Source organism: Leptonychotes weddellii, chromosome 11 (genome assembly GCF_054177405.1).
Source record: "Leptonychotes weddellii isolate Sample4059 chromosome 11, ASM5417740v2, whole genome shotgun sequence".
Classification (NCBI taxonomy): Eukaryota; Metazoa; Chordata; class Mammalia; order Carnivora; family Phocidae; genus Leptonychotes; species Leptonychotes weddellii.
In genome coordinates, this window is record NC_138379.1 from 38,278,509 (window position 1) to 38,303,071 (window position 24,563).

The window sequence follows — 24,563 nt, forward strand, 5'->3', positions numbered from 1 at the left end:
GGACCCATCGGGGGTGCAGGAGGGAACCAGTGGGTGACGTGTGGGAGAAGAGAACAAGATCTGGACAGGACCAAGACAAAACTGACTGAGGGGTTTTCAAAGTGCCAGGGGGAGGAAGGAGAGGGACGGAGAGTCAACATCAGCACTGCACTGGGTTTGTTTCTGCATGTGATGAGTGTTGATGCACGCACATACTCACACACACACATACACACACACACATAATACATATATTATAAATATATACATACATGATACTTACATAATATAATATACATATAATACACACACATGTATATACGCACATGTAATATATACATAAAATATACATATATAGCATATATATACACATGTATATATATTAATTACTGGTTAAGTAACATACAGTTCATCATAAGGCCAGTTCAGCTCTCAGCCATTCTTGGTTGGCTAATAACGCCCTGAGTTAAAGAACGTTTTCAGGCATAGTGAAGAGGAAAAGTGGAACTGGGTGGACACAAGGGACACATGTGACCTGGGGTGACAGAACTCTCCACTCCACCCACCACGTAAGAAGACCATTCTGAACGGGGCCTGATCCTGTTTGCATCAGCTCCCTGCTACCCTGGAGCCCTCTGCTGCAGGGGCACATCGAGAACTCAGGTGCCAAGCCCCCCTCCCGGACTGCTGAGGGCAGCCATGCCTCCCGGCCCCCGCCCCACGCAGGCAGATGACATCACTAGGTCCGCCTGCCCAATTGCTTGCTCATTATTTCCTCCACACCGGGGAAATGCAAACACTGTGTTCACCCATCAGTTCCCTAGAGAAGACAGATAGATATGTGGCCGGACTGTCCTAGCTGTCATCCAAGCCAGGAGCACTGCTTGTGGAGGGGAAAGGGCTGGGAGCCACTCGTGACCTTTGGTTCATGCTGTGAACCCAGGGAGACCAGCTTCAGCATTTCCTGTTCCCTCTGCCTTGTTCCACCGAAATGGCCCCTTTTCCCAGACCCATCCTACCTACAATTCTGTACCTCTGGGGCTTAGCACATGCTGTTCCCCGTGGCTCTCTTCCTGCTTGGCTTGGCCAACTCTCATCCCTCCTTCATGATTTACCCAGAAGTCCCCCAAGGTCCCCCTAGACTGACCTAAGTCTTGTCTCCTGTCTCCCCACAGCACAGATAACACGTATGATCACCGCTACAGGTCTGTTTCCCCACCAGACTGTCACGTCCCTGAGCAGACCTGTCTTCAGCACTGTGTCCCCAGTGCCCAGCACTGTGTCTGATGCACTGTGAGTGGTCAGTGCATGTTTTCAAAAGGATTTCATCCAAACAATCAAAAGGGAAGGTAGGCAGTATACGTGCTTGAAGCATTTGGGAGCAGGCTTGCACAGACTTGATCCAATGTGATTAAATTCAAGTCTCAGGTCAGCAGAGTTCCTGACACCTACTGGGCTCACACACTCAGCTCACCTGCATGCTGTTAAAAACCACCACCATCACCACCACCAAAGGAAGGCATTGGTCTTACAGCCTGCAGACAAGGATTCAAATGCTAGCATTGCCACTTTCTAGCTAGGTCAACCTGGTCAAGTTCCAATTATTTCATTTCCCTGAGTCTCAGCTCCCACCTCTGTAATTCAAGGATGATAATGCCTATCTTACTGACCTATTATAAGAATTAAATTCCATTTTTAAAAGATGAGATAATATATGTGAAATCGCTACTGCCACACAATAGACACTCAATAATTACAATTTCCTCCTTTCCTGGTTGTTAGGGAGGCTACAAAAATGAGTAAAACATGAAACCTGCCTTTTATTCAGTATAGGAGATAAGAAATCTATGTACTGTGGGATAAGAGAAGAGACTAGGAACGAGCACAATCATAGCGAGATGAGGGGATGGACCCAGATGGATCTTTCTGATTTATTCATTCGGCTTCCATTTACTGTGTGCCAAGCACAGTGGCAGGTCCTGGCCACTGACAGGAATTGGATAGGTGCTTGTCCTGGAGGGATTCATGGTCTGGGGGGGGGGGGGCGGGGAAACAGATGGCTCAGCAGATTACTTACAATCCAGCATGGGCAGGGATATTATAGAAACAAGAACACAGAGCAGAGGGGATGGAGCAGCTAACTGCAAAGTCCCCAAATCCACAGAATCCAAGTCCAAAGGCATGAGTGCAGAGAAACAGGTGCCTCAAGAATGGGATCTGTCAGGGGCGCCTGGGTGGCTCAGTTGGTTAAGCAACTGCCTTCGGCTCAGGTCATGATTCTGGAGTCCCGGGATCGAGTCCCACATCGGGCTCCCTGCTCAGCGGGGGGTCTGCTTCTCCCTCGGACCCTTCCCCTCTCATGCTCTCTGTCTCCCATTCTCTATCTCAGATAAATAAATAAAATCTTTAAAAAAAAAGAAAAAAAAGAATGGGATCTGTCTTTATGGTTTCTTACATTTGAATACAATGTCATTGTACCAGTCCAACTTTTTGATCAGTTTAGTTGTTAATTTCCTATACCGGTCTTGCAAATTACCACATTAATTCAAATTTCAACCCACTGAATGACATCAACCACATAATAGATATCTGACAGGTACTAGGCTAGGGGGAGGACCAGACTCTATCCTCCCTGGGGGGACGAGGCAGGAAACCATGGAAAACAATCTGCAACATTACAAAGGGTGATGACTTCAGGTGAGTGGCAGTCACTCGGGGGCAGAATGGTACAGGGAGTAGAGGCATTGGTGACCAAGAGCCAGAAGAACTGGACTCCAGGCCTCCCTGCATGACCATGAATCAGAGCCTCAGTTTACCTTTTAAAAATAGGGGTAATAATTACTAGTCGGACTATTGCTCAGAGTTGTGCAAATTAATTGGGCTGGTTTTGGAAAGAAGTATGAAAACTATAAAGAACTGTACAATGCGAAATTCTCAGTATTATTATGGATGGAAAGCATAATGAGAATCCACAAGAGGAATCCAAATATGATGGAGGAGCAAGGAAACCTTCCCAGTGGAAGGAGGCTCCCATGAGAAGACTGGCAGGACAGGAGAAGCAGGAATTCCAGTGATGACATATATAAGAGGATTAAACACCTATTAGGTGTCAGGTATAATGCTTTCTGAGGGGTAACCCTCACTACACCCTCATTCTCATTTTATAGATAAGAAAACTGAGACCCAGAGATGTGAAGGAAGCTGCCAAAGCTCACAGAGCTAGCAAGGGTCAAAACTAGGGTTCAAACCCAGCTCTGCCTGACCCCAGAGCACATGCTCTTTTCCCTACATTGCACTGAGAGGTCAAGAAGGAGAGGAGACTGTTTGGTGGACTGGAGGGATAGAAGGCAAAAAGAGAAGATGGAAAAGAAAGTCAGGACTGGGTTGAGGAGAGTGCTGAGTGCCCACCATGAGAGGGGGGAAATATGATGGAAGTTTCCTTCTGGGAAGAACCATACGATGATAGTTAACATGCATTGAGCCTTTAGTAAGTGCCAGGCACTGTGCCAAGGACTGACCTACATTATCACATTAAACACTCAGAAAAAGAACCTCCTCTGACACAGAGGCTATCAGAATTCCCATTTTTCACATGAGGAAACCCAGACTCAGAGAGGTCAAGTGAGTTAACCCAAGATCACAGAGTCGATGAGTGAGGACACTGGGATTCAAGGTCAAATCTGTCTGGGGCCAGAGCTGTGCTCTCGACCACACTGCATCAGGCCACACCCAGTGATGGGAAGGGAGAAGGCCCAGGGTGAGGAGATCCATCAACACTCCCTGCGTGAGTTGTGTAGTGTTTGACTTAGGGCAGCGGAGAGGGAAAGCAGAAACAGGATCAGAGATATGAGCCAATAAGAGAGAAGATTGGACAGACTTCAGGAGGCAGTTTGGGGAAGTAGTTAAAGCTCTGGTGTTTGAATCAGACCATCGTGTATTCTAGGCTCAGTTCTGAAGCTCAGTTCTAGATTGGACAAGTCAGTAATCACTCTCAAACTCAGCTTCTTCATCTGGATATTGACATGACCAGTCTCTTGGTGTTGTTCTAAAGCTAAAGTCCATGAAGTCATGACTAGTGGCTGGAACACAAAGTGGGCCTAATAAATCTTAGCCAGTCAAATTAAATATGAAGAGGATGGATGGGGCAAATCCAGACAAGTTTCTGGAAGGCATGGGAAACAAAAAATATCTGAGTAGGTGATTGGAAGGCAGTTTGGTTTAGAATTGGTGGGTAGAGAGGACAGAATATCAGATGCAAGGACCTGAAGCTGAAAGAAAAACCAGGAGGGAATCCTCTAAATGGGACTCAGTGGTCTGAGGCCTGAGAATGAGGTGGCTCAGCAGACCCAGTTAGCTGGGACATGGAGAAGTGCAGCACTGGGCCCCAGCATCCTCTAGGAAATAAGGGAGGAAGGAGAGGGGGAAGCCACAGGTATCGGGGGGCCTGGGGAGAAGGAGACAAGGTTCATGCTGTGGCTTAAAGGGATGCTCGAGGGGGCTACAACTGAGGTCCTTGGTGGAACACTCGGGCTTCAGCTTTGGGGTCAGGGTCAGGGGCAGAGAAACAAGACTATCGCCAACCTCTTTGGCTCTCAGGTAAGGCCAAAGCTCTTTGGTTTAGCATGCCTCTCTCTGGTTCCAGCAGTGTTCTGTGGCCTCCACATACCAGGGTCTAGATGTTTATTCCCAATGTTTATTCCCAAGCATCTGAGGCATAGATGGGACAGAGGCAGGTGGGAAGCTGGGAGGAAGAAATGATTAGACACATGAGTTTGAGATACTGATGGGCAACCACGTGCATTTGTCTGAAAAGCCCTTCCAGGGAGATGTCCTGAATGTAAGTGTAGTAAGCTCACTTCTGACACCTTTTCTGCTGTCATTGCTGGTGCTAAGTTACCAGTGATGCCTAAATTCACGATGATGCTGAAAAGGCCATCGCTGATGAAAGAAGAACCGTGTCCGGCTTTTTGTCTCGTGCTGCACGTAGATGGATTCTCTGAAGTTTTCTGCCTTTGGCAGGTATTCAGCAACAGCCCAACTTTGCTGGCCTGCTTTGTCAGTGGCTGCATTCCCCTGCCAATCTCAGTCCTGTGGAAAGTCACCCATGCATTTCCTTGACATAACATTCATAGCGTTTCCCTGGAGAACGTCCTACAGCCTTGGTGTCTAGATTGCTACAACCTCCCGTTATCCAATCTCAGCCTCACCTACTGTATCTCAGCAAATCTTGGTTTTTGGCACTGGTTGGGTCCTTATGGATCTGCTATGGTCACTGCATTGAAGCTTCTCCAGTCCTTAAGTCCTGCTGCCTGTCCTCCTTTTATGTCTAAGTGGATAATCCTGTCACTTAACTCTTCCGGGAAGACCCAGGTCAACCCATCCACAGACTTTTCCAGGCACCGTGTGGCCAGTGACCAGCAGAAAAATGCCGTGTGTCTGCCAGCTCTATTCATAAAAGTTGTCTTGGATCTCACTTCGCTCTTGCCCTTGCTGTTCTCACCCTAGGCTCACTTCCAGGATCTGCCTGGGTTTTGATGCTTTGGACTTGGCTACAGAACTTGGCTCCTCTGGGTTTGCCCCTGGGTGCTGCCCAGGACACAGCTTGCACTTGCCCTCTGGCTCTTCTTGCCCTTGGCTGCTTCAGGAGCTCACTCTGACCAAGCTATTCAGGTTTTCAGGATCCCGTCCCGGGATGGCCTCCTGGAAAAAACCCTGCATGGAGAGATCTGTCAGGTTGGCCAGAAAATCTTCAACTTTCTTTCTGCCTTCTTCACTCAGCTAGCCTTTTTCCCTTCCTTCAGGTCTTCAGAAAAATGTCACTTTTCCTTTCCAGGGAAAACCTTTGCACTTACAGAATTGATCATATTCTTTTGCATTTTCTCTGAGGTTTCTAATAATAATATTCTGTTAATTCATTCACTAAATAAATGTTTACTAGGCATACTATGTGCTAGGTTAGAAATCAACAAGCCACAGACCATTGCTTGTTTTTTTTTCCAATAAAGTTTTATATTTCACATGTTATTTATGTATTATTTATGGCTGCTTTCCTGCTACACAAGCAGAGTTGAGTAGTTATGAGAGAGACTGCCTGGCCTGCAAACCCTAAAATATTTACTATCTGGTCCTTTAGAGAGAAAGTTTGACAAAGTCTGTGCTCTGGAGACTCTGAGCAGACTCAGACTTGGTCCTGGTCCTTGAGATGTTCAGTTTGGAAGGTGGGGTGAAGCATATGGAGGACAGGTCACAACAGGTAATTACAATGGCATGTATATGATACAGTTTTCATGAAGGCAACACAGAGTGACATAAAAACACAAATGGGGGCTATTCAGCCCAGACTGTACCAGAGAGAGCTTCCTGGAGGACAGGACAGCTAGCTACCTTCTGAAGGATAAGTAGGAGATAACAAGGCAATTAGGGGGAAGGAGGAAGGTATTTTTTGTAGAAGGACCAGTATGTGCAAAAGCAGAGCATGAGAGGAAGCCAGAGGTACATGGAAAACCATAAGGTAGGTCAAGGTAGAGGGAGAAAGAGAAAGAGAGAGAGAGAGAGTGTATTTGTAAAGAAAGAATGATCAATGATGAAGCCAGTCAGCCAGGCAGATCAGAAAGGATATGAATGTCTTAATAAAAAGTTTTTATTTTATCTTGAAGGCAGTATGAAGTAGAGAAGAAAATATGATTGTTTTGTCTACAGACAACCTCCAAATTTATATATGCTCACACAACTTCTGCTTCTCACTCTGATGGTCCAAATGGCACTGGACTAGCCCTCTCAACATAAGGGATGATAAAATTGGGTAAAATGTATGAAGCACCAAATTTCAGAAAATAGATGGCAAAACACTATGACCCCTGAGAGAAGGGTAACAGAAGAGCTGAGCCCCATGTTTGTCCTGGACATTTTCTGGTTTGTGGTACAGGAAGGTGGAACACAACAGAGCATGACAATCTGGCTGAGCTGAGGAGGTAAAGATAGGACTTTGAAGCTACTGAGGTAGATAGGATTTACTGGCAAAAATATCAGAGAGGAGGATGCTGCACAGAGAAGGAACTTCAGAAACATGCATAGGGGTCCCTCTAAGTCTTTGACTGAAGACTAAGCTGCACACGTGCAGGACAAAACTCCACAGCCTTGGGAAATACAGCTACTTGGGAGCTAAGAGCTGAATGGAGATTGCAGAAGTCACACAATGCTGAAGATGTACGACTTCCAACCATCCATATTCGAGAGACCTTGCTGACCGTCCTGAGCATTCAACTGAGACCCTGGAAAAGTCACACTTTAGGAGTAAAAAACTTTTGCACTAGAGTAAGGGCTAGTCTAGACTTACCCTGACAAAGCTTAGAAAACAAGCCTTGAAAGTAAAACAAGTGGATATACCAGGAAATTAAACATCTGTCAGGTCAAAACTCCATACTCTTTAAAAGAAGATAATAAATTCAGTTACTCACCAATGTCCATCATACAATCAAAAATTACTAACAAGTGCAGAAGCAGGAAAATATGATCTATAACCATGAGGAAAAAAAACAGTCAAAAGAAAGAGTTCCTGAAATGATGGGTAGGTTGGGATTACCATGTAAGGACTTTAAAACACTACTATTAAGTTCAAGGACTTAAAGGAAGAGATGGCCATAATGGGGTGAACAGATGAGGACTCTCATCAGAGAAAGAAACTTTTTTTTTTTTTTGATAGAGAGAGCATGCATGAGATGTGGGGGGAGGGGCAGAGGGAGAGGGAGAGAGAGAACTTCAAGCAGGCTCCATGCCCAGAGTGGAGCCAGATGTGGGGCTTACTCTCATGACCCTGAGATCATGACCTGAGCTGAAATCAAGGGTTGGATGCTTAACCCACCGAGCCACCCAGGTGTCCCAAGAAAGAAACTGTTTTAAAAACCCCAAAAATGGAAAATCTAGAACTCAAAAATATAATATCTGTATTAGGATATGGCAAAGAAAAAGGTCTATAAATGGAAAGATAGGGTAATAGAAATTCAAAATGAAGCACATAGAAAAACGATAAAAAAAAAATGAATGGGAGTCTCAGTGACCTTTGGAACAACAATAAGTTGTTTAACATAAGGGTTATGGAATCCTGGAAGGAGAGGATAGAGAGATTGAGTTATAAAAATATTTAAAGAAATAACACTGAAATTGCCCAAAACCTGATGAAGAATATCAACCTATGGCTCTAAGAAGCCCAATAAACTGCAGACAGGATTAAAACAAAGAAAATTATACTTATGCACATCAAAATTAATTAATGATGAGTCTTAGAAGCAACCAGAGCTCAAAAGACACATTACAATCAGAAAAAAAAAAAATAAGAATGACTGCCGGCTTCAAAAACAAAATAACCCAGAAGACAATGAAATGACACCGCTGAAGTTCTGAAAGAAATGAAAAAAACTGTCAACCTTGAATTCTATATCCTGCAAAAATATCCTTCAAAAATAAGGGTGAACTAAAACAGTTTTTTGATAAAGGCAAGCTGAGTGACATTATTACCAGCACACCTGCTATATATGAAATATTAAAGGACTCTGGCTGAAGGGAAATGAAAACAGATATAAACTCAGATCTCCATAAAGGAAAAAAAAGTGTTAGAGATGGTAAACACATGCATACACTCCAACTTTCATCTCTTTTTCACTAAGGACCTTCACCCTTGAAGTAAAGAGGTTCAAATTTCCTAATGCTGAATGAAAAAAATTTTCCTGTCAACGCTCTCTTCCCACAAAGACTATTTTTTGTCTTTCCTACACCTTCAGCCTTTTTGGGAAAGTTAAGCTCACTGTTTCCTCTCCCTGAATTATTTTCTCAGATCCTTTCAACCTGATACTGAGCTCCCCACCTGAGCTCATTTACGCCACCCAGTCTTTGAACCTTTGACTTTTGCTCCCCTCTATTCCCACAGTTGAACAATTGCAGGGGCAATCAAGAGAAAATTACTGTCTGCTTTATTTCCCTTTTAAAAATAAAAGCATATTTTAAATTCAATAAAAGTCATCCTTTTTTTTTTTTAAAGATTTATTTATTTATTTGACAGAGCGAGAATGAGAGAGAGTACATGAGAGGGGGGAGGGTCAGAGGGAGAAGCAGGCTCCTCGCTGAGCAGGGAGCCCGATGCGGGACTCGATCCCGGGACTCCAGGATCATGACCTGAGCCGAAGGCAGTTGCTTAACCAACTGAGCCACCCAGGCGCCCTAAAAGTCATCCTTTCAAATGTATCATTTAGTGAGTTTTGACAAATGCATGCAATCATATAACCAATCACAATCAAGATATAAAATAGTTCTACTATCTAAAAAAAATTGCTTTGTGCCTCTTTGTAGTCAACCCCATTCCTCCATCCCCAGCCCTTGGCAACCTCTGGTTTGTTTTTGGTCCCTATAGTTTTGCCTGTTCTAGAATATAGTATAAATAACTCATACAGTAGGTAGCCCTTTGAGTCTGGCTTCTTTAACTTAGCATAATACATTTGAGATTCATCCATGCTGTTATACATATCAGTTTATCCTTACTTCAAATGTCTTAAAAGAAAAAGGAGATCTCCTACTGGTTTAAGGTCATTCTTACACTCCTTTTTCCACCATTACTAGCTGTGTGATCTTGAATAAGCTACCTAAGTTTTTTAAGACTCAGTTTTCTTTTCTGTGCAACGGTAACAACAGTACCTACCTTCTAGGGTTGTTATAGGTGTCACAGAAGGAAATCCATATAAAAATAGTACAGCTCCTGGTACATAATAAACATTCAATAAATGGTTACTTTTAATATTGATATTCCATTTCTCTAGGGAAGGTAGAGATCAGGAGAAAACTGGAGCATGCACAGAGTCTGTCCATTAGGGTAAAGCAAGGTCTTAGAGGATAGCTAGATTTTCTAAGTAGTATGGTTAGTGTAGTGGTGGTTCCAGTAGCAGTCAGCATTGGGTGGGGGGGTGGGTGTAGAAACCCATTGGGTGGGTGGAGCTAGTGGTGGGAAAATAGCAGCAGAATGAGTCAGGTGAACAGACAGAAGTTCCCAGAACTTCTGTGAGTGTCCACCTCAAGTGTACTGTGCTTCTTTCCATTTACTGACTCAAGGCCTTCTCTGAAGCTCTGAAAGCTCCCTTGGCCAGCAAGCAAGCACCTGGAGTGCAGGTAAGATAGTGTTCCTGGAGACAATCTTAGCCTATGGAAGGGTGGGTGCTAGTGGACAATTCTGGAAGACATTTTGTACACTTTTGAGAGGTATACTGATGCCAATGACCTCAAAATACACTCTTAAGTCAATTCTTCCTTTTCTCTTGTCATTCTGCCCCAGTCCCTTCACTCCTGCTTCCTGGACCACCTTCTACATAAACTACCTGCACCAAAGGCCTTTCCTCAGGCTCTGCTTTTGGGGAAATTCAACATGGCTCATTCAACCAAGGTCATGTGTATGGCCCCAAAGACCCATAAAATCATAGTTGGGAGATTAGACAAGAGCCAGCTGGGGCTACTCTCCCTGTTTCTGGAAGCAGAGTAGTCTTATAGAATACAAATGATCCTTCAGCGCCCCTCCACCCAAAGCTATGGGTGTTGATCTGTTGTTATTGTCATCATAATTGTTGCCATTGTTATCACTGTAGATATCATCATTATTATAATCACTACCATTTATTGAGCACATACCCTGCAACAGGCACTTCATAGGCATTAGGTAACATCCTTCCATTCTCACAGTGGTCCTGCTAGGTGGGTCAGTTACCATCCCCATGTTACGGATGAGGTAACTGAGCTGCAAGTAAGTGATAGAGCTGAAATTCTGATCAGGTCTGTCAAACTTAGGCCATGTCCCTTCTACTCCAGTGGAGTAGAAAGCCTAAGTCAAGTCCAGATTTAGTTAGGAGGTCATTCTGATGTCATGCATGGCTGTCACCAGAATCAGCTCTTGGGGTGGGGATACCAGGGGATAAGTAGGTGGTACCTGTCCAATGCCCCAGACAACAATGAAAGTAGTGGCTCTTGATGTTCATAAATTTCTGCCTTTTTTGAACTCAGTCTTCCCAGTCCAATTTTTCTGAACTTCTGACTCCTGATTTATTTGGATATCTCTAAAACCTAGCCAGTTATCTGATTCTCATCTCAGAGACAAAAAACATAATCTCAGAGCACCACCAAACTCCCATCCCTGTTGCTACTCTAGAGGCTGGTTACAGGTTTATTGTGTACTGACAAATAGCACTGCAGTTATATTTTTAGAAAGAGGGACTTTATTTAAAAGTGTCCTTCTAAGCTGACTTTTCTACATAAATATTGTTATATGTGGGAGAGAGGCTATATTTCTGGACAACTTCCAAATGTTTAATATACCATTAATACCTGAGTTTGAAGCCTCAGGGAAGGAACTGTAGTACTTTGGATGATAAATTCTAGCAATGTTCATCTAACTTAAAAAAATTTAGGAGCTCATATTTAAAAACTTAGCAGGAGCAGTAAATAACTGCTTTGTGTTTTAGAGTTCAACAAAAAGAATGGACTTCTCCCATCCCCATTAGTTCATTTGTAGGTTTGAATCTTAACTGTTGGCTAAACTCTGTAAATAAGTAAGCCAATGCTCTTCTGTGTTTGAAAGTTTTTATGCAGTAGATAGAAGAGGTAGTGAGAAATAGGAATTACTGAGCATATACTTGTACCAGGTGCTTTTGTGTGTTATTATCCAATCTACTTTTCAATCCAATTTCACTGATAAGGAAACAGGCTCCAAGAAAATCTGTAACTTGTCCATGGACACGCTGTCAGTGAGTGATTGAACCAGCATTTGGCTCGTGATTGCTTTGTCTTTGGGGAGTTTTTTGCACTGCCAGTGAGAGAGAAGATAGAGGTCCTGGGGGAAAGTTTGTTAAGCTAATAATAGAAGCAAAGCCTATTGAAAGAAGTCTATATATAAGATAAAAGGGGAGTCAGGCTGGGGTAAAAAATTCCACCTCAAAATTTAAGGGAAAAGTGAAGACAGAACCCCAGCCTTTTTGGTGACTGTAGATGCAGAAATCTCAAACAAAATATTAACAAACCCTATATCCAGTTAAGCCATACACAACCATGTAGAGTTTATTCCAAGAATACAAGGGTGGTTTAACAATCAAAATTCAATCAATGAAATTCAACACATGAACAGAAAAAAAGAAAAATTATATGTATCTCTTCATAGATACAGAATAAGTATTTGATTGCATTCAATACCCATTCATGATTAAAAAAAAAAAACACTCAACAAACTAAGAATAGAATGGAGCTTTCCTTACCTGATTAAAAAATCTACAAAAAAGCCATAGCAAAAATCATACTTAAAGTGAGATATTAAAAGCTTTCCCCATAAGATTGGGAAGAAGGCAAGAATGCCCACTATTACCAGCTTTTAGCCAGTGAAATAAGGCAGTAAAGAGAAATAGAAGGCATAAGGACTGGAAGGGAATTGTTGGTAGAAGATATAATGGTGTATGTAAAAATTCCAAAATAATTTATATATAGGGGTATTAGCCCTGGGTGGCTCAGTCGGTTAAACATCTGCCTTCGGCTCGGGTCATGATCCCAGAGTCCTGTGATCAAGCCTCGCATCAGGCTCTCTGCTTAGCGGGGAGCCTGCTTCTCCCTCTGCCCCTCACCCCACTTGTGCTTGCTCTCTCTCTCAAATAAATAAATTTTTAAAAACAAGAAACAAAATAATTCATATATAAACTAATAGAATTAATAAGTACATTTAGCAAGGTCTCTGAATACTAAGTTAATATGTAAGAATCAATGTCATTTCTACATACCAGTGATTAAAAAAAATGAAATTTTAAAAAGCTATTACTTGCTAAGTATAAAATATATAGTATCTAAGAATAAATCCAGTGAAAAATTAATAAGACCTCTTCTCCATAGAAATCCATAAAGCATTATTGAGTGAAGTGTGAGTAAACCTAAATAAATGGAGTGATAGAATATATTTGTTGATTAGAAGAGTCAATAATGTAAAGTTGTCAAATCTCCCCTATTTTGTTCATAAGTTCAACATAATTTCAATAAAAATACTAGTGGGTTTTTTTTTAAATGAAAATTGAGATCATTATCTTAAAATTTATGCAGAAATATAAAGGACTAAGAATAGTCAAAATAATCTTGAAGAAGAATAGAGAACTAATATTCCCAGATGTAAAGGATAGACAAATAAACTAATGAAACAGAATGACAGAATAGAGAGTCCAGAAATAGACCCACAGATATATAGTCACTTAATACATGACAAATGAAACACTAATGTAGAAGGGAAAGGATGGGCATCCTGATAAATAATTCTAGCAAAAAAAAAAAAGAAAGTATCTTGATCCCTACCTCACACCATACACAATTTCAATTACAGATCAATTCAGCACCTAGATATGGAGGGTAGAAGCAATAAAACTTTTAGAAGAGAATATAGAACTAAGTCTTTATAACTGTGGGGGAAGCAAAGATTTCTTAAGTGAGATACAAAAAGTGCTAACCATGAAGAAAAAAAGATCATTTGGATTATGTTAAAGCTAAAACCTTCTGTTCATCAGAAGACTGAAAAGGTAGACCACAGAACAGGAGAAGATATTTGGAATACATGTAATTGACTAAGGACTCATAACTAGAATATAAAAAGAACTGCTACAAGGAAAAGGCAGACAAATCCATAGAAAAAATGGTCAAAAGACTGAACAGTCACTTTAGATTTATGCAAATGGCCAAGAACAACTTAGTAGTCAAAACCAAAGAAATTCAAATTAAAATCACAATGTGATATCACTGCACACATACTAGGTAGGTAAAATGAAAAGACCAACAATGTCAAGTGTTGGCAAGGATGTAGATTACCAGATTTCTCTAGCTGTGGAAAACCGTTTAACAATCAGTTTACTAAAGCTGGGCTACATATCTTATGACCCAGCAATTCCACTCCTAGTATATAAAGAACAGAAATGTGTACATATATTTACCAGAACACATGCACATGAATGTTTATACAGCACTATTCATAATAACCCCATGTTGGAAACTACCCAAATGTTCATCCATTATAGGATGGAAGAATTAAATGTGGTATATTCATGCAGTGAAATATTATACAGTTATGGGAAAGAACAAACCAAAATTATGCACAGTCACATGGATGAATCTCACAAACTATAAAGCTGAACAAAAGAAGCCAAACACAAAAGAGTACATGCTATAAAATTCTACTTATAAAAAGTTTAAAAACAGGCAAACTTGATCTATGATGGAAGTCACGATGGTGGCTGCCCTTTGTTGGGGAGCACTGACTGGAAGGGACAAAAGGAGGCTTCTGGAGTTGCTAATATGCATGTGTTCAAATGAATGGGAAAATGTGAGCTGTACACTTAGGATGTACCCACTTTTCTGTATGTATGTACGTATGTATGCATGCTTCTATTAAAAGTTTGCTTTTAAAAAGGAAAATGTGAAGGTAGAAGCAGTGTTAGCTTTCTTTCCTTGTCTCTCAAGGCTCACTCTGGTCTACCCTAGTCTTGAGCTGCATTGTATTGGAATGAAAAATTTAATTCTCATGTAATGGGGATGGTGACAGGGAAATGACAGGGACGAGCTGTGAGCTTGTAAGAGGTAGAGGTGGGAGCTCAAAGCTTACCTCAGAACATTTTAAGGATCAGAGGTCAGGTGCTCTGGGCAGGAGCTCAGCCTGCATGGAGCCATTAGCCAGGAATTGCAAAGCTGGTATCTTTATTTTGGGATTTGATCTGTCAGGGAGGCAGCTTGGTAGAGAGAGAGCTTGGTTCCTCTTAATTCAACAAATACTTACTGGTCATGTGTTATGCTCTGAATCCTGGGTCCTGGGGATTCTGAGCCAAACCAGACTATGGCCCTGCCCTGTCTTAGGACATTAGGGGGATCAGACATGTGAACAGGCAATTGCAACACAGCATGGAAGGTGTCAAGATAGGATAACCACAGGCTGGAGCAGAAAAGAGGAGGGCTGCTAATCCAGCCTGGGGAATTGGAAGTCTTTCCAAGGCAGTGGGGTTTAAGCTCAGAACAAAAGAAGGGTGTGGGGGCTGGACGGAATGTTGCAAACACACAAAACGGCCAGTGCAAAGGCCCAGAGGTCACAATAAGCAGTGTGCCATCTGAGAAGATAAGATGGGTGTGGAGCCAAAACAACAACAACAACAACAACAACAACAAGTTACAGAGGGGCAAGAGATTAGGCTGGTCAGGTCTCAGTAAATTCAACACTGCCTAAGAATTAGCCTTTTAACTCAGGCTCACGTAATGAAATCCTGGATCTCCCCCTCCTGGGGCACGTGACCTTGGTCAAGTCTCTTCTGCTTTGGTAGTATCAGAACTTTCTTAGTTTTGCCTTGAGTATTAGCTTTCCTTCTGATGCTTTTAAAAACACATAAAGAGGTGACTTATTTTTCAAAGGCCTGCACATAGTAGGTAATATAGGAAAGTTGGTTGATAGATGGGTGCCCAGGGTTGACTGCTTCCTGTGTGTCCAGGGTTCTGTAGCAAAGGAGGACAGCATCTCAGCCTTATTATTTAGGAACACAAAAGTTGGCTCATACCCACACCCACCACCATGTTCTGGCAGCTGAGAACACTGCAAAGGCAATAATCAGGACGGAAAATTCCCTTTCCAAGTTCTTGAAACCTGCAGCCCAAGGTGGCAGCTGGTGGCCTATTATTCCCTGGAGCTCTGGTGAAATGGAAGAGTTCTGCTTGTGCAATTCTAAGCAGGAAAAGTCTGTTTTCTCTTTTTTTTTTTTTTTTTAAAGATTTTATTTATTTGACAGAGAGAGACACAGCGAGAGAGGGAACACAAGCAGGGGGAGTGGGGGAGGGAGAAGCAGGCCTCCCACGGAGCAGGGAGCCCGATGCGGGGGATGCGGGGCTCGATCCCAGGACCCTTGGATCATGACCTGAGCCGAAGGCAGACGCTTAATGACTGAGCCACCCAGGCACCCCAAGTCTGTTTTCTCTTGATGAAGAGGGATCGTTCATGATTAGAGGGCTATTTCCTTAGGTGTTTTTTTTTAACTTCTTAGAGATTAAATTATTGCAATAAAGGGGCCGCAGGAATTCCTCTGACTCTGACAGAGTTCTTCCTTGGAGGGAAATAAAGGGTTGAATAATTTATTCATTGCTTGAACAAATTTCAAGGGTGCTGCCAGAATCAAGGCCAGACCAGGCAGTGAGCTTAGAGATGAGACAGAGAGACTGGTGGTGGGAGCTCCCGATATTTCGAAGAGACCAGCGACCCTGGGCATCAGGCCGGTCTGGCTGCTCTAAGAGGCAGAATTCCAGGAGCAAGGGAAGGACTTCATCCTCATTGCCTACAGAGGTCGCACTAGGGAACAAGGCAACCTTAAGGGCAAGGTCAGCCAGATGGTAGGCAGTTCCTAAGTATCTATGGAATCAATGAATGCCTAAAGACTGAGATCCAATTATGAGAACTGGAGTTCAAGGCAAGAAGTGGATCACACAAAATGAATTATAATAGTAGCTAACAATTATATAACACTTAATATATGCCAGGCTCTTCTAAGCTCTTTACATACATTAATCCATTTCATGCTCACAAGAGTCCTGTGAAGTTAGTATTGTTATCATTCCTACTTTATGGATAAGAAAACTGAGGCACAGAGAGGTTAATGAAGGGGTGTGCCTACCATCTCATGGACAGTAAGTGGTGGAGGCAGGATTTAGTCTGGTTCCAGAGACTACACTTTTTACCTTTAGGTGTGACAGACTTGTTAGAATTGGGACAATGATGGGTTGCTTAACTCCTGCAAAATTCTTGGGAATTTTGGAAATTCACTGGTGCCGGAATGCTGGGGGGCTGCACTGAATCTGAAAACAGGGCTGAGGGTCTTCAGCAGGCTCACTTTCTAGGAGCTTTTGCCTGTAACTGCTCTTTGTTGTGAGTTATTCTTCAAGCATATACCCCCTAGTAGCTGTGATTAGCAAATCTAAGACTTCGGTCTGCCAGTTTTTTGCTTTTTTCCTCCCCACCTCCCCTTCCCCTATCCCTTGCAAGTTTGGGTGCATCAGCTACCAGGATGGGGAGCTGATTTCTCCCTTTGGCTGATGTAAGTCTCTGACTGATAACCTCTCAGTTGGTGCCTCTGGCATGGAAGTAGCAAGAGCCACTTTCCAAGTGTGTGTTCACAACCCAAATTGACATCACAATTCTATTAACTTGTTTCCATGCTCTTTGGTTGAAAATCCATATCACTTTGTCAACCTAAATAAGTATTTCAGAGAGTTAGGAGGTTGCTCTACTCAGGGTAGTCTAAGCAAGTACTAATGAAGAATAAGACCCATGTCAGTTGGGTTGAAGAGGCATTTTACTGCTTTACTTCCAACGTGAAACCCAAGAATCCTTGCAAATTGGGAGGATGTTTGGCAGGAATGCAGTGGCTGGCAGAAAACATGCAGCAATTTCAGTCATGACCATGAATACTCAGCCTTATTTGGCATAAACAATTCTTCAGGGTATATTTCAACTCATTGTTTGGAAAACTTTAAGCACATAAATGCTGTTAGCTTCAATAGAGTTCTGTGCATATGATTCTGAGTAACCTTATTACGATTTTTAGAACATATACATTCTCCCTTCCTATGATTGTCTTAAGTAGTTAGAGTAAATACATTTTTTATTTTATTTATTTATTTTTAAAAGATTTTATTTATTTATTTGTCAGAGAGATAGAGACAGAGCACAAGCAGGGGGAGAGGCAGGCAGAGGGAGAGGAAGAAGCAGGCTCCCCACTGAGCAGGGAGCCCGATGCGGGGCTTGATCCCAGGACCCCGGGATCATGACCTGAGCCGAAGGCAGACGCTTAACCATCTGAGCCACCCAGGTGTCCCTAAATATATATTTTTAATGAAGAAGACTTTTGCAGTAAGCCCACTGAATAACATGTATTGAGCACTAACTCTAGATCAGACACTATGTGGGAGCTGGGGACACAGTGATGGTCCCAACCAACTCCAATGCTTTCCTCCAGGGGTCTAGCATAAAACCATTATAGAAGGTGGGGAAAAAGCAAAGAGGACACAGGAGATAGAAGGTAAGGAAAAGGATCATATAGGAAGTTTGTCCAATGTTATCTCTAATATACATAGTACCATGAAGACGCTAATTATAATTGCCTGCCCCAAGGTTGAGGAGGATATGAGAGATTTTTCCAGATCTTATGGATTAAAGGAAGTGGATGCACTTAACTAGGGTAGATTTTTAGAGAGGGTCTAGATTCTGTCCGATGTGACATTTCCTTGATGTCATTAGAGGGGATGGTGCAGACCCCAGGAGCCTTTGTGCTCAACAGCTAAGTGGTTTTCTTATCTTATCCCAGCTTTGCTTGTTCTCTAGTTGGGTGCTGCTCAGGTCCCTGTATACTTAGAGGTAAATCCCACCTAAGAATTTTTTATGTGCTTATAGGGGGAGATGGGGAGAGGGGAGAGAAACCAAGTAAAACCAATTTTGCTCAACAGAAATCACAGAACATATAAATCTCAAACTCTGTTTACTTCCTTTTGCTTATTTACAAAAATACAAGTCAGTAAATACTAACTTGTAATCAAGATTAGCTGACTAGTTCCATGTGTTTGCCTGGCTGATTGTGAAATGGATGTTGTATTTGTTACTAAATTCCTTTCCGAGTGGGGAAAACTGTCACAAATGCAAACTCTATTTCCTCACTGCTGGTTGGGCTATCCACAGTATGAGATCTTTTGTAAAGTATCTTTGCATTTTAAATTTGGGGCTACTCATCTTCATCGTATCGGGTATTCGTAAGGTTAGGGATGATAAAGTGTACCTGGAACTCAGCCCTGTCTCCACTGGGACATGGAGAAAATTTAGGAGCCAGGTGGATACTTTAGGAAATTCTCACCAGCTGATGAAAGCCAATCAGATGAGAAGGTTTGTCCAAGATTTCAACATGAGATCAGAGCTAAATCCTTATTTAAAGGCTGAGAATGTGGGTGGGAATAATGACAAGGTTAGAAATAAGCACATTGTAGCCACAGTTAAGACAGAACTTGCTGTGTATCTGGTATTAAGCAAACCAAACCAAAACAAAACAAAAAACCCACAGAAAACCCAAACAACAACAACAACAACAACAAAAAACCACTTAGGAGTTATCTCATTCAAAACTGAAAATGACTAACACTTTGTGAACTTCCACTATATACCAAGCCTATTTTAAGAGTTGTAAAAATATTAACTCACCTACCCCTAGAATAATCCAGTGATGTAGATTTTGGTCTTACTACATAAAATCAGAGCTCAAAAGGTCAGCTGGTGTATTTTCCAAGGTCCTACAGCCAGTGAACAGAGGAGCTTAGATTTGAACCCTGGCCCATTTTCGAAATAGTTTCATGAGGTAGGTGCTTTGATTATCCCTGCTTTACAAACAAGCCAACTGAGGCACAGAGAGGTACAGCAATTTTCATAAGGCTCTGTAAATGAGTGTCAGATGCAAGACTCCAAGTGGGATCTGACTTCCAAGTCCATGATGGTTCAGACTCTATGCGGTTTACACTGATTTTTAGCAGAGCACTCACCACTGGCCAATTTTGGGGGCAAGGAAAACCGGACTTATAGTTTCTCTCACCACAGAAATGCTCTTTCAAAAGGCTCTCACATTGTTCTGATATTTGGTGCTGAGGTTCACTATTCCCGCAAGAAACTGCTCTCTCCCACCTCCTGCTTTAGCTTATTTTTCTGGCTTTTAGTCTTCACATTAAAAGCAAGCCCTCTTTCACTTTCTTTTCTGACGAGCTCGTCTTCAGAATACAGATCAAAGTTTAAGAGGGAGGCAGAATTAGCCCAGGAGCTGGGGAACCACTCAGGTCTGCAGGCCAGAAATGTTTACCTAAAAATTCAGTCAATGGACCCAAGATGGAACCAGAGACTTGAAAAGCAGAGCCAAATGAATCCATGTCTGCTGCAGGAGGGACAGCCGGACAGATGGACAGCTCTCTTCAAAGGTTGCTTAGGGACCCAATAAACCTGAAAAGACTGTGCCCTGAATCTCAATGTGGGTGGGCGGATAAAGGAACATTATTCCTCTTCTTCCTCTTGGTTTTCCCAGGGTGTGCACAACAAAGCAAATGCAATTTGCATTCAATGACTGAAAGCCACTCACATCTGTAAACACTAACTGTCCCAGTCAGCAAAAGCCTCCAGAAAGCCTCTTAGCCCCATTTCCATGAGCCAGATGTGAAGAGAAAGCTTTCTGCTTTTCATTGTTCTTTCCACTTGAGCTGCAGGACCCTGGGACACTCCATGTGCAGGGAAAACATGGCACGCATTGCTCTTAAATTGAACCAAGCTGATTATGTTAGAGAGAGTTTAATTAAACTCTTGCTGGCAGTTGTGAAAAGGTTTAGCTTGCTCCCTAGCCTTTCTTCATGGGTTCCCTACAGGTAGCACACTCTTTCCCTTCCAATGGAAGGTCATTAGGATCACATGAATACGCAGAGACTGAAAGGTTCCAAGATGTTCTGGGGGGCATTTGACTCATAACTTTTAATTTAATCAATCAACTCAGTGTTCTAGTAAAGAGATTACAACCATCCTACTCCCTGATCCCAGGCAATCCGCTTTACTGCAGGGTCGCCCTTACTAATCCTTTTTACTAAAAATAAGGCAGGGCTGCTTGTGCTGTGATTTCCTATATCCTTTGTCCTGTTATGTGTTTGTTCTTTCACTCTGAAATTTAACTGAGGCTAGGAAAATGCTGCAAGTATTTCTTTGTACTCATGCTTCACTTCCAGCCCCAAACAGGAGAGTTCTTGCAAACTGGGGAGGGCCGTCTGCCAGGACTGTAGTGCCTGGCACAGACCTTTGCAGAAACTCCACTCATGATTATAAATAGTTGCCCTTTCTCAGCAGAAACAATTCTTGAGGGTAGATCTTTAAACTCGTTGTTTGGAAAACTTAAGTGCATAAATGCCATTAGCTATAGCTGAGTTTTGTGTGCAAATTCCTGGGTAACCATACATAATGCTGTGGTTTAATGGACTTTGTACATTCCCTCTCCTTCAGTTTCATAAAGACTTTTTGGAGTTTAGGATATTCTCATGCAAAGGGAAAATCAAGTCTTTATTATTAAAGTATGCGTTTCTTGGAGTCGCTGCGCAGGTTCTGGCAAAAAAGTCTGAAGGAAATACTGCAGGAAAAATGCATGGGCTGGTGTCATACTTAAATGTGAATCACATCCATTTTGCCAGGGGAACTGGTAGCATTAGAACTTACATAATAACTAATCCATGACTTGCCAATGAATCCAATACTTCTTCCTCCTCAAATCAGTTCCAAACAGGTGGCCGTTTAAGCTGCATGAATGAGAGGCACTAACCATGTGCTCTTTGAATTGCCAGCTGGCAGGAGTAAATGGCAAATAAGTCATCAATAAATTAATTTACCCCTATTGGTGGTAATGAGACTTTACCTTGATAGATACAAGGACAGTAATACTTTATATATCATACTAAATGGTCAGTCCAGCGAAGGCGTATCTTATTTAAGAAACGGTATGCTTGAGAACTAGTTTGTGGACCTCCAGGAGGGAGGCAGCACGAGAGGCTGGAACCTTCCAATTTCAAGTCCCATTTAAATGCCAATAAAATCGTCTGAGGCAAAGGTTTCATTTTTTTTTTTTTTTAAGATTTTATTTATTTATTTGGCAGAGAGAGACACAGCGAGAGAGGGAACACAAGCAGGGGGAGCAGGAGAGGGAGAAGAAGGCTTCCTGCTGAGCAGGGAGCCCAATGCGGGGCTTGATCCCAGGACCCTGGGATCATGACCTGAGCCGAAGGCCAACGCTTAACGACTGAGCCACCCAGGCGCCCCTGAGGCAAAGGTTTCAGAGATAGCAGTCATAATCATCACATGAGGAAAAAATGAGTAAAAGGGGGAGAAATGATTTTGAACTATTAAAAATGTTTGGCAGAATGAGAGAAGAACTCTGAATTAAGAAGCTGGGTGCAGGATGAGGTGTGAGGGGGAAGCAATAAGCCATGGAATGAAACAAAAATAAAAACAGAAGTTAGAGAAGAGTTGCAATGTATTTTTAAAATGTACCTATTTCAGGAGAACTCATTATGGGAGGAAGGAGTGGGTAGGCACCAACAATGAGAACACGAGTCCAATATGGGACCGGATGCTATAGGAAACTTACCAGAGAAAGAGAAATGAACGAGGGGAAAACATGCAGAGCACAGAGAGAGACAGGAAAAGATGCGAAAGAAGATGGGTCTGGGGAACGGAGCATCCTGGCCGAGCACGGAGTTCCTGAGGAAACAGAAGGAATAAACAGGAATGAACTGACACGCTACCGGCACACTGGAGATGCTCTGAATAGATCTGTGGAATGACTGGACAAACAATAAAGAACAACAACAACAAATCAAAGATTAGAAAAAAAAAACAAACAAATGACCTCGAAGAATAATGTCACCACTAATAAAATAGCTGAAGGTATACATAAAGCCCTATTTAAGATCTCATTTAGAATAGCGGGTGTCATCAAATATTTTAACTGCAGGAGAAGAAGAAAGCACTCTGTGCGGAGCTAGGTTATAGATTTCATGTAAAGGAATATAAATCATAAGTGAATAAGGACTAGGTTTTTTTTTTTTTCACTATAATGGAAAACCATGGATAAACCATAGTCAGAGTAAAAAACTGTATAATTTGGGCTTTTACCCAGTTGAGTTGCTAGCCAAATGCAAAGACTCACACAGAATTTCAGTCTTAAGAAGTTCAATCACCCACTAATGGGCAAGTGTTGGATTCCAAGTTTATTTCAAAAAGAAATCTGATCTTAAAAAGACCTGAAAAAAAAATGATGTTGTTAAAAATAGTAAAAAATCCTGAATCAGTACATCTTTATTGAGGAGGTAAGTAAATAAGAACAATAACAGAGAAGAACTGATGGGAGTTGGGAATGAGGAGAATTGTTAAAATAAAAGTAGATAAAAAGAAATGAACTGAGTAGTAAGTGAAGTCAATGGAGAATGGAAGTAAGAAAAGGGTTGAGAAAAACAAAAACCAGCAAAGGTTTCTCATAAGAGTGAATCAAAAGATGCTATGCTAATAATATAGGAGTATACTGATAAAATAGAAGTAAAACCTTGTTATATGTTTTAAATTGATAGCTAATTGACTTAAAAGAAGATTGTTGCCAAACGAAATAAAAATAAGCAAAACCAAAACCAAATACATGCTCGTTGCCTATGTAATACCAAAGAGAATCTAGAAACAAGAAAACAAATTAACAATAACAACAGAGAGGTAAAAAGTAGAATGGCAGAACATAAACTGCATAGGACTGAGGTTAAAGTAAGTGTAAGTTTAAATAATCACGTTGCGAAACAAAACAAAACAGAACAAATAAAAAAACTGAAACAAAAAAAAAAGAAAGAAAACCACAAAAGCCCTTCCAATTGGATGAATGCAATAGTTTACTGGAAAATCTTTAAAAGGCAGTCTAAAAATAAGTCTAAAAATAAGAAAAAATAAATTTAAAAAAACACTTAAAAGGGAAATTAATTAAAGGGAAGAAAAAGCAGGTGAGTTTTCAGACACGATTGAATTTAAGGCAAAAGTTATTAAAGCCAGCTAATTATGTTAATTATGCGATGTTGAAAGTCAGAGTTAATCACGATGATATAATGATATGATGCTATAGGTTCCAAAGACATAGTGACAAATGGAAAACAATCTGTTAAAGCTCAAGGAGAAATGATAAGTACACAGTTTTAGATCAAGGTGTTAGTACCCCATTATCAGAACATGAAAAATCAAGAAGAAATGATCAAGTAATAGAGCCTAAATAAACATAATTAAACTTACCATCATATAGCAGTAAGTATAGATACTGCCAAGAATTAAATGGATTGAACACCATAAATAAAAAACCCTGCAAGTTTATTGTTGGTTCCTGATGAGATCGTGAATTAGCACTCACGCCTCACTCCTCTGAGTTCAACCCCGGAGACTTCAGAAACATAGACCCATGGAACTACCAGAGACACGGAAATACACGGGAGATCAAAGACTCTCCTCGAAAATAACCAACATGAGTGTGTATTTGGGTCGAGGGGTGGTAGACAACAAAGGAATCTGAGAACATGCTAACGTTCTTGTTTTGTTCAGAGGAAGACCAATATTGAAATGTTTATGAAATCAATACAGATAAATCAACCTAAGTGTGTGTTTTAAATTAGAGGCAACCACCACAAGAACAACAACATGAATCAAATAATGTCTAAACCAGCAGAAGAAAACTTAATGCAGGCAATGGAAAGAATAGAAGTGGTTAAAAAAAAAAAAAACAAAAAGAAATTACAGGGCGCCTGGGTGGCTCAGTTGGTTAAGCGACTGCCTTCGGCTCAGGTCATGATCCTGGAGTCCCTGGATCGAGTCCCGCATCGGGCTCCCTGCTTGGCGGGGAGTCTGCTTCTCCCTCTGACCCTCCCCCCTCTCATGTGCTCTCTCTCATTCTCTCTCTCTCAAATAAATAAATAAAATCTTTAAAAAAAAAAAA

The 24,563-nt window shown here is 41.7% G+C and overlaps 1 protein-coding gene across 1 annotated transcript in view; it reads right to left on the reverse strand.

Moving 5' to 3' along the window:
* SPON1 (spondin 1) overlaps positions 1 to 24,563 on the reverse strand; it is a 231,363-nt gene that overhangs the window by 109,510 nt on the left and 97,290 nt on the right. The window lies entirely within an intron of this gene.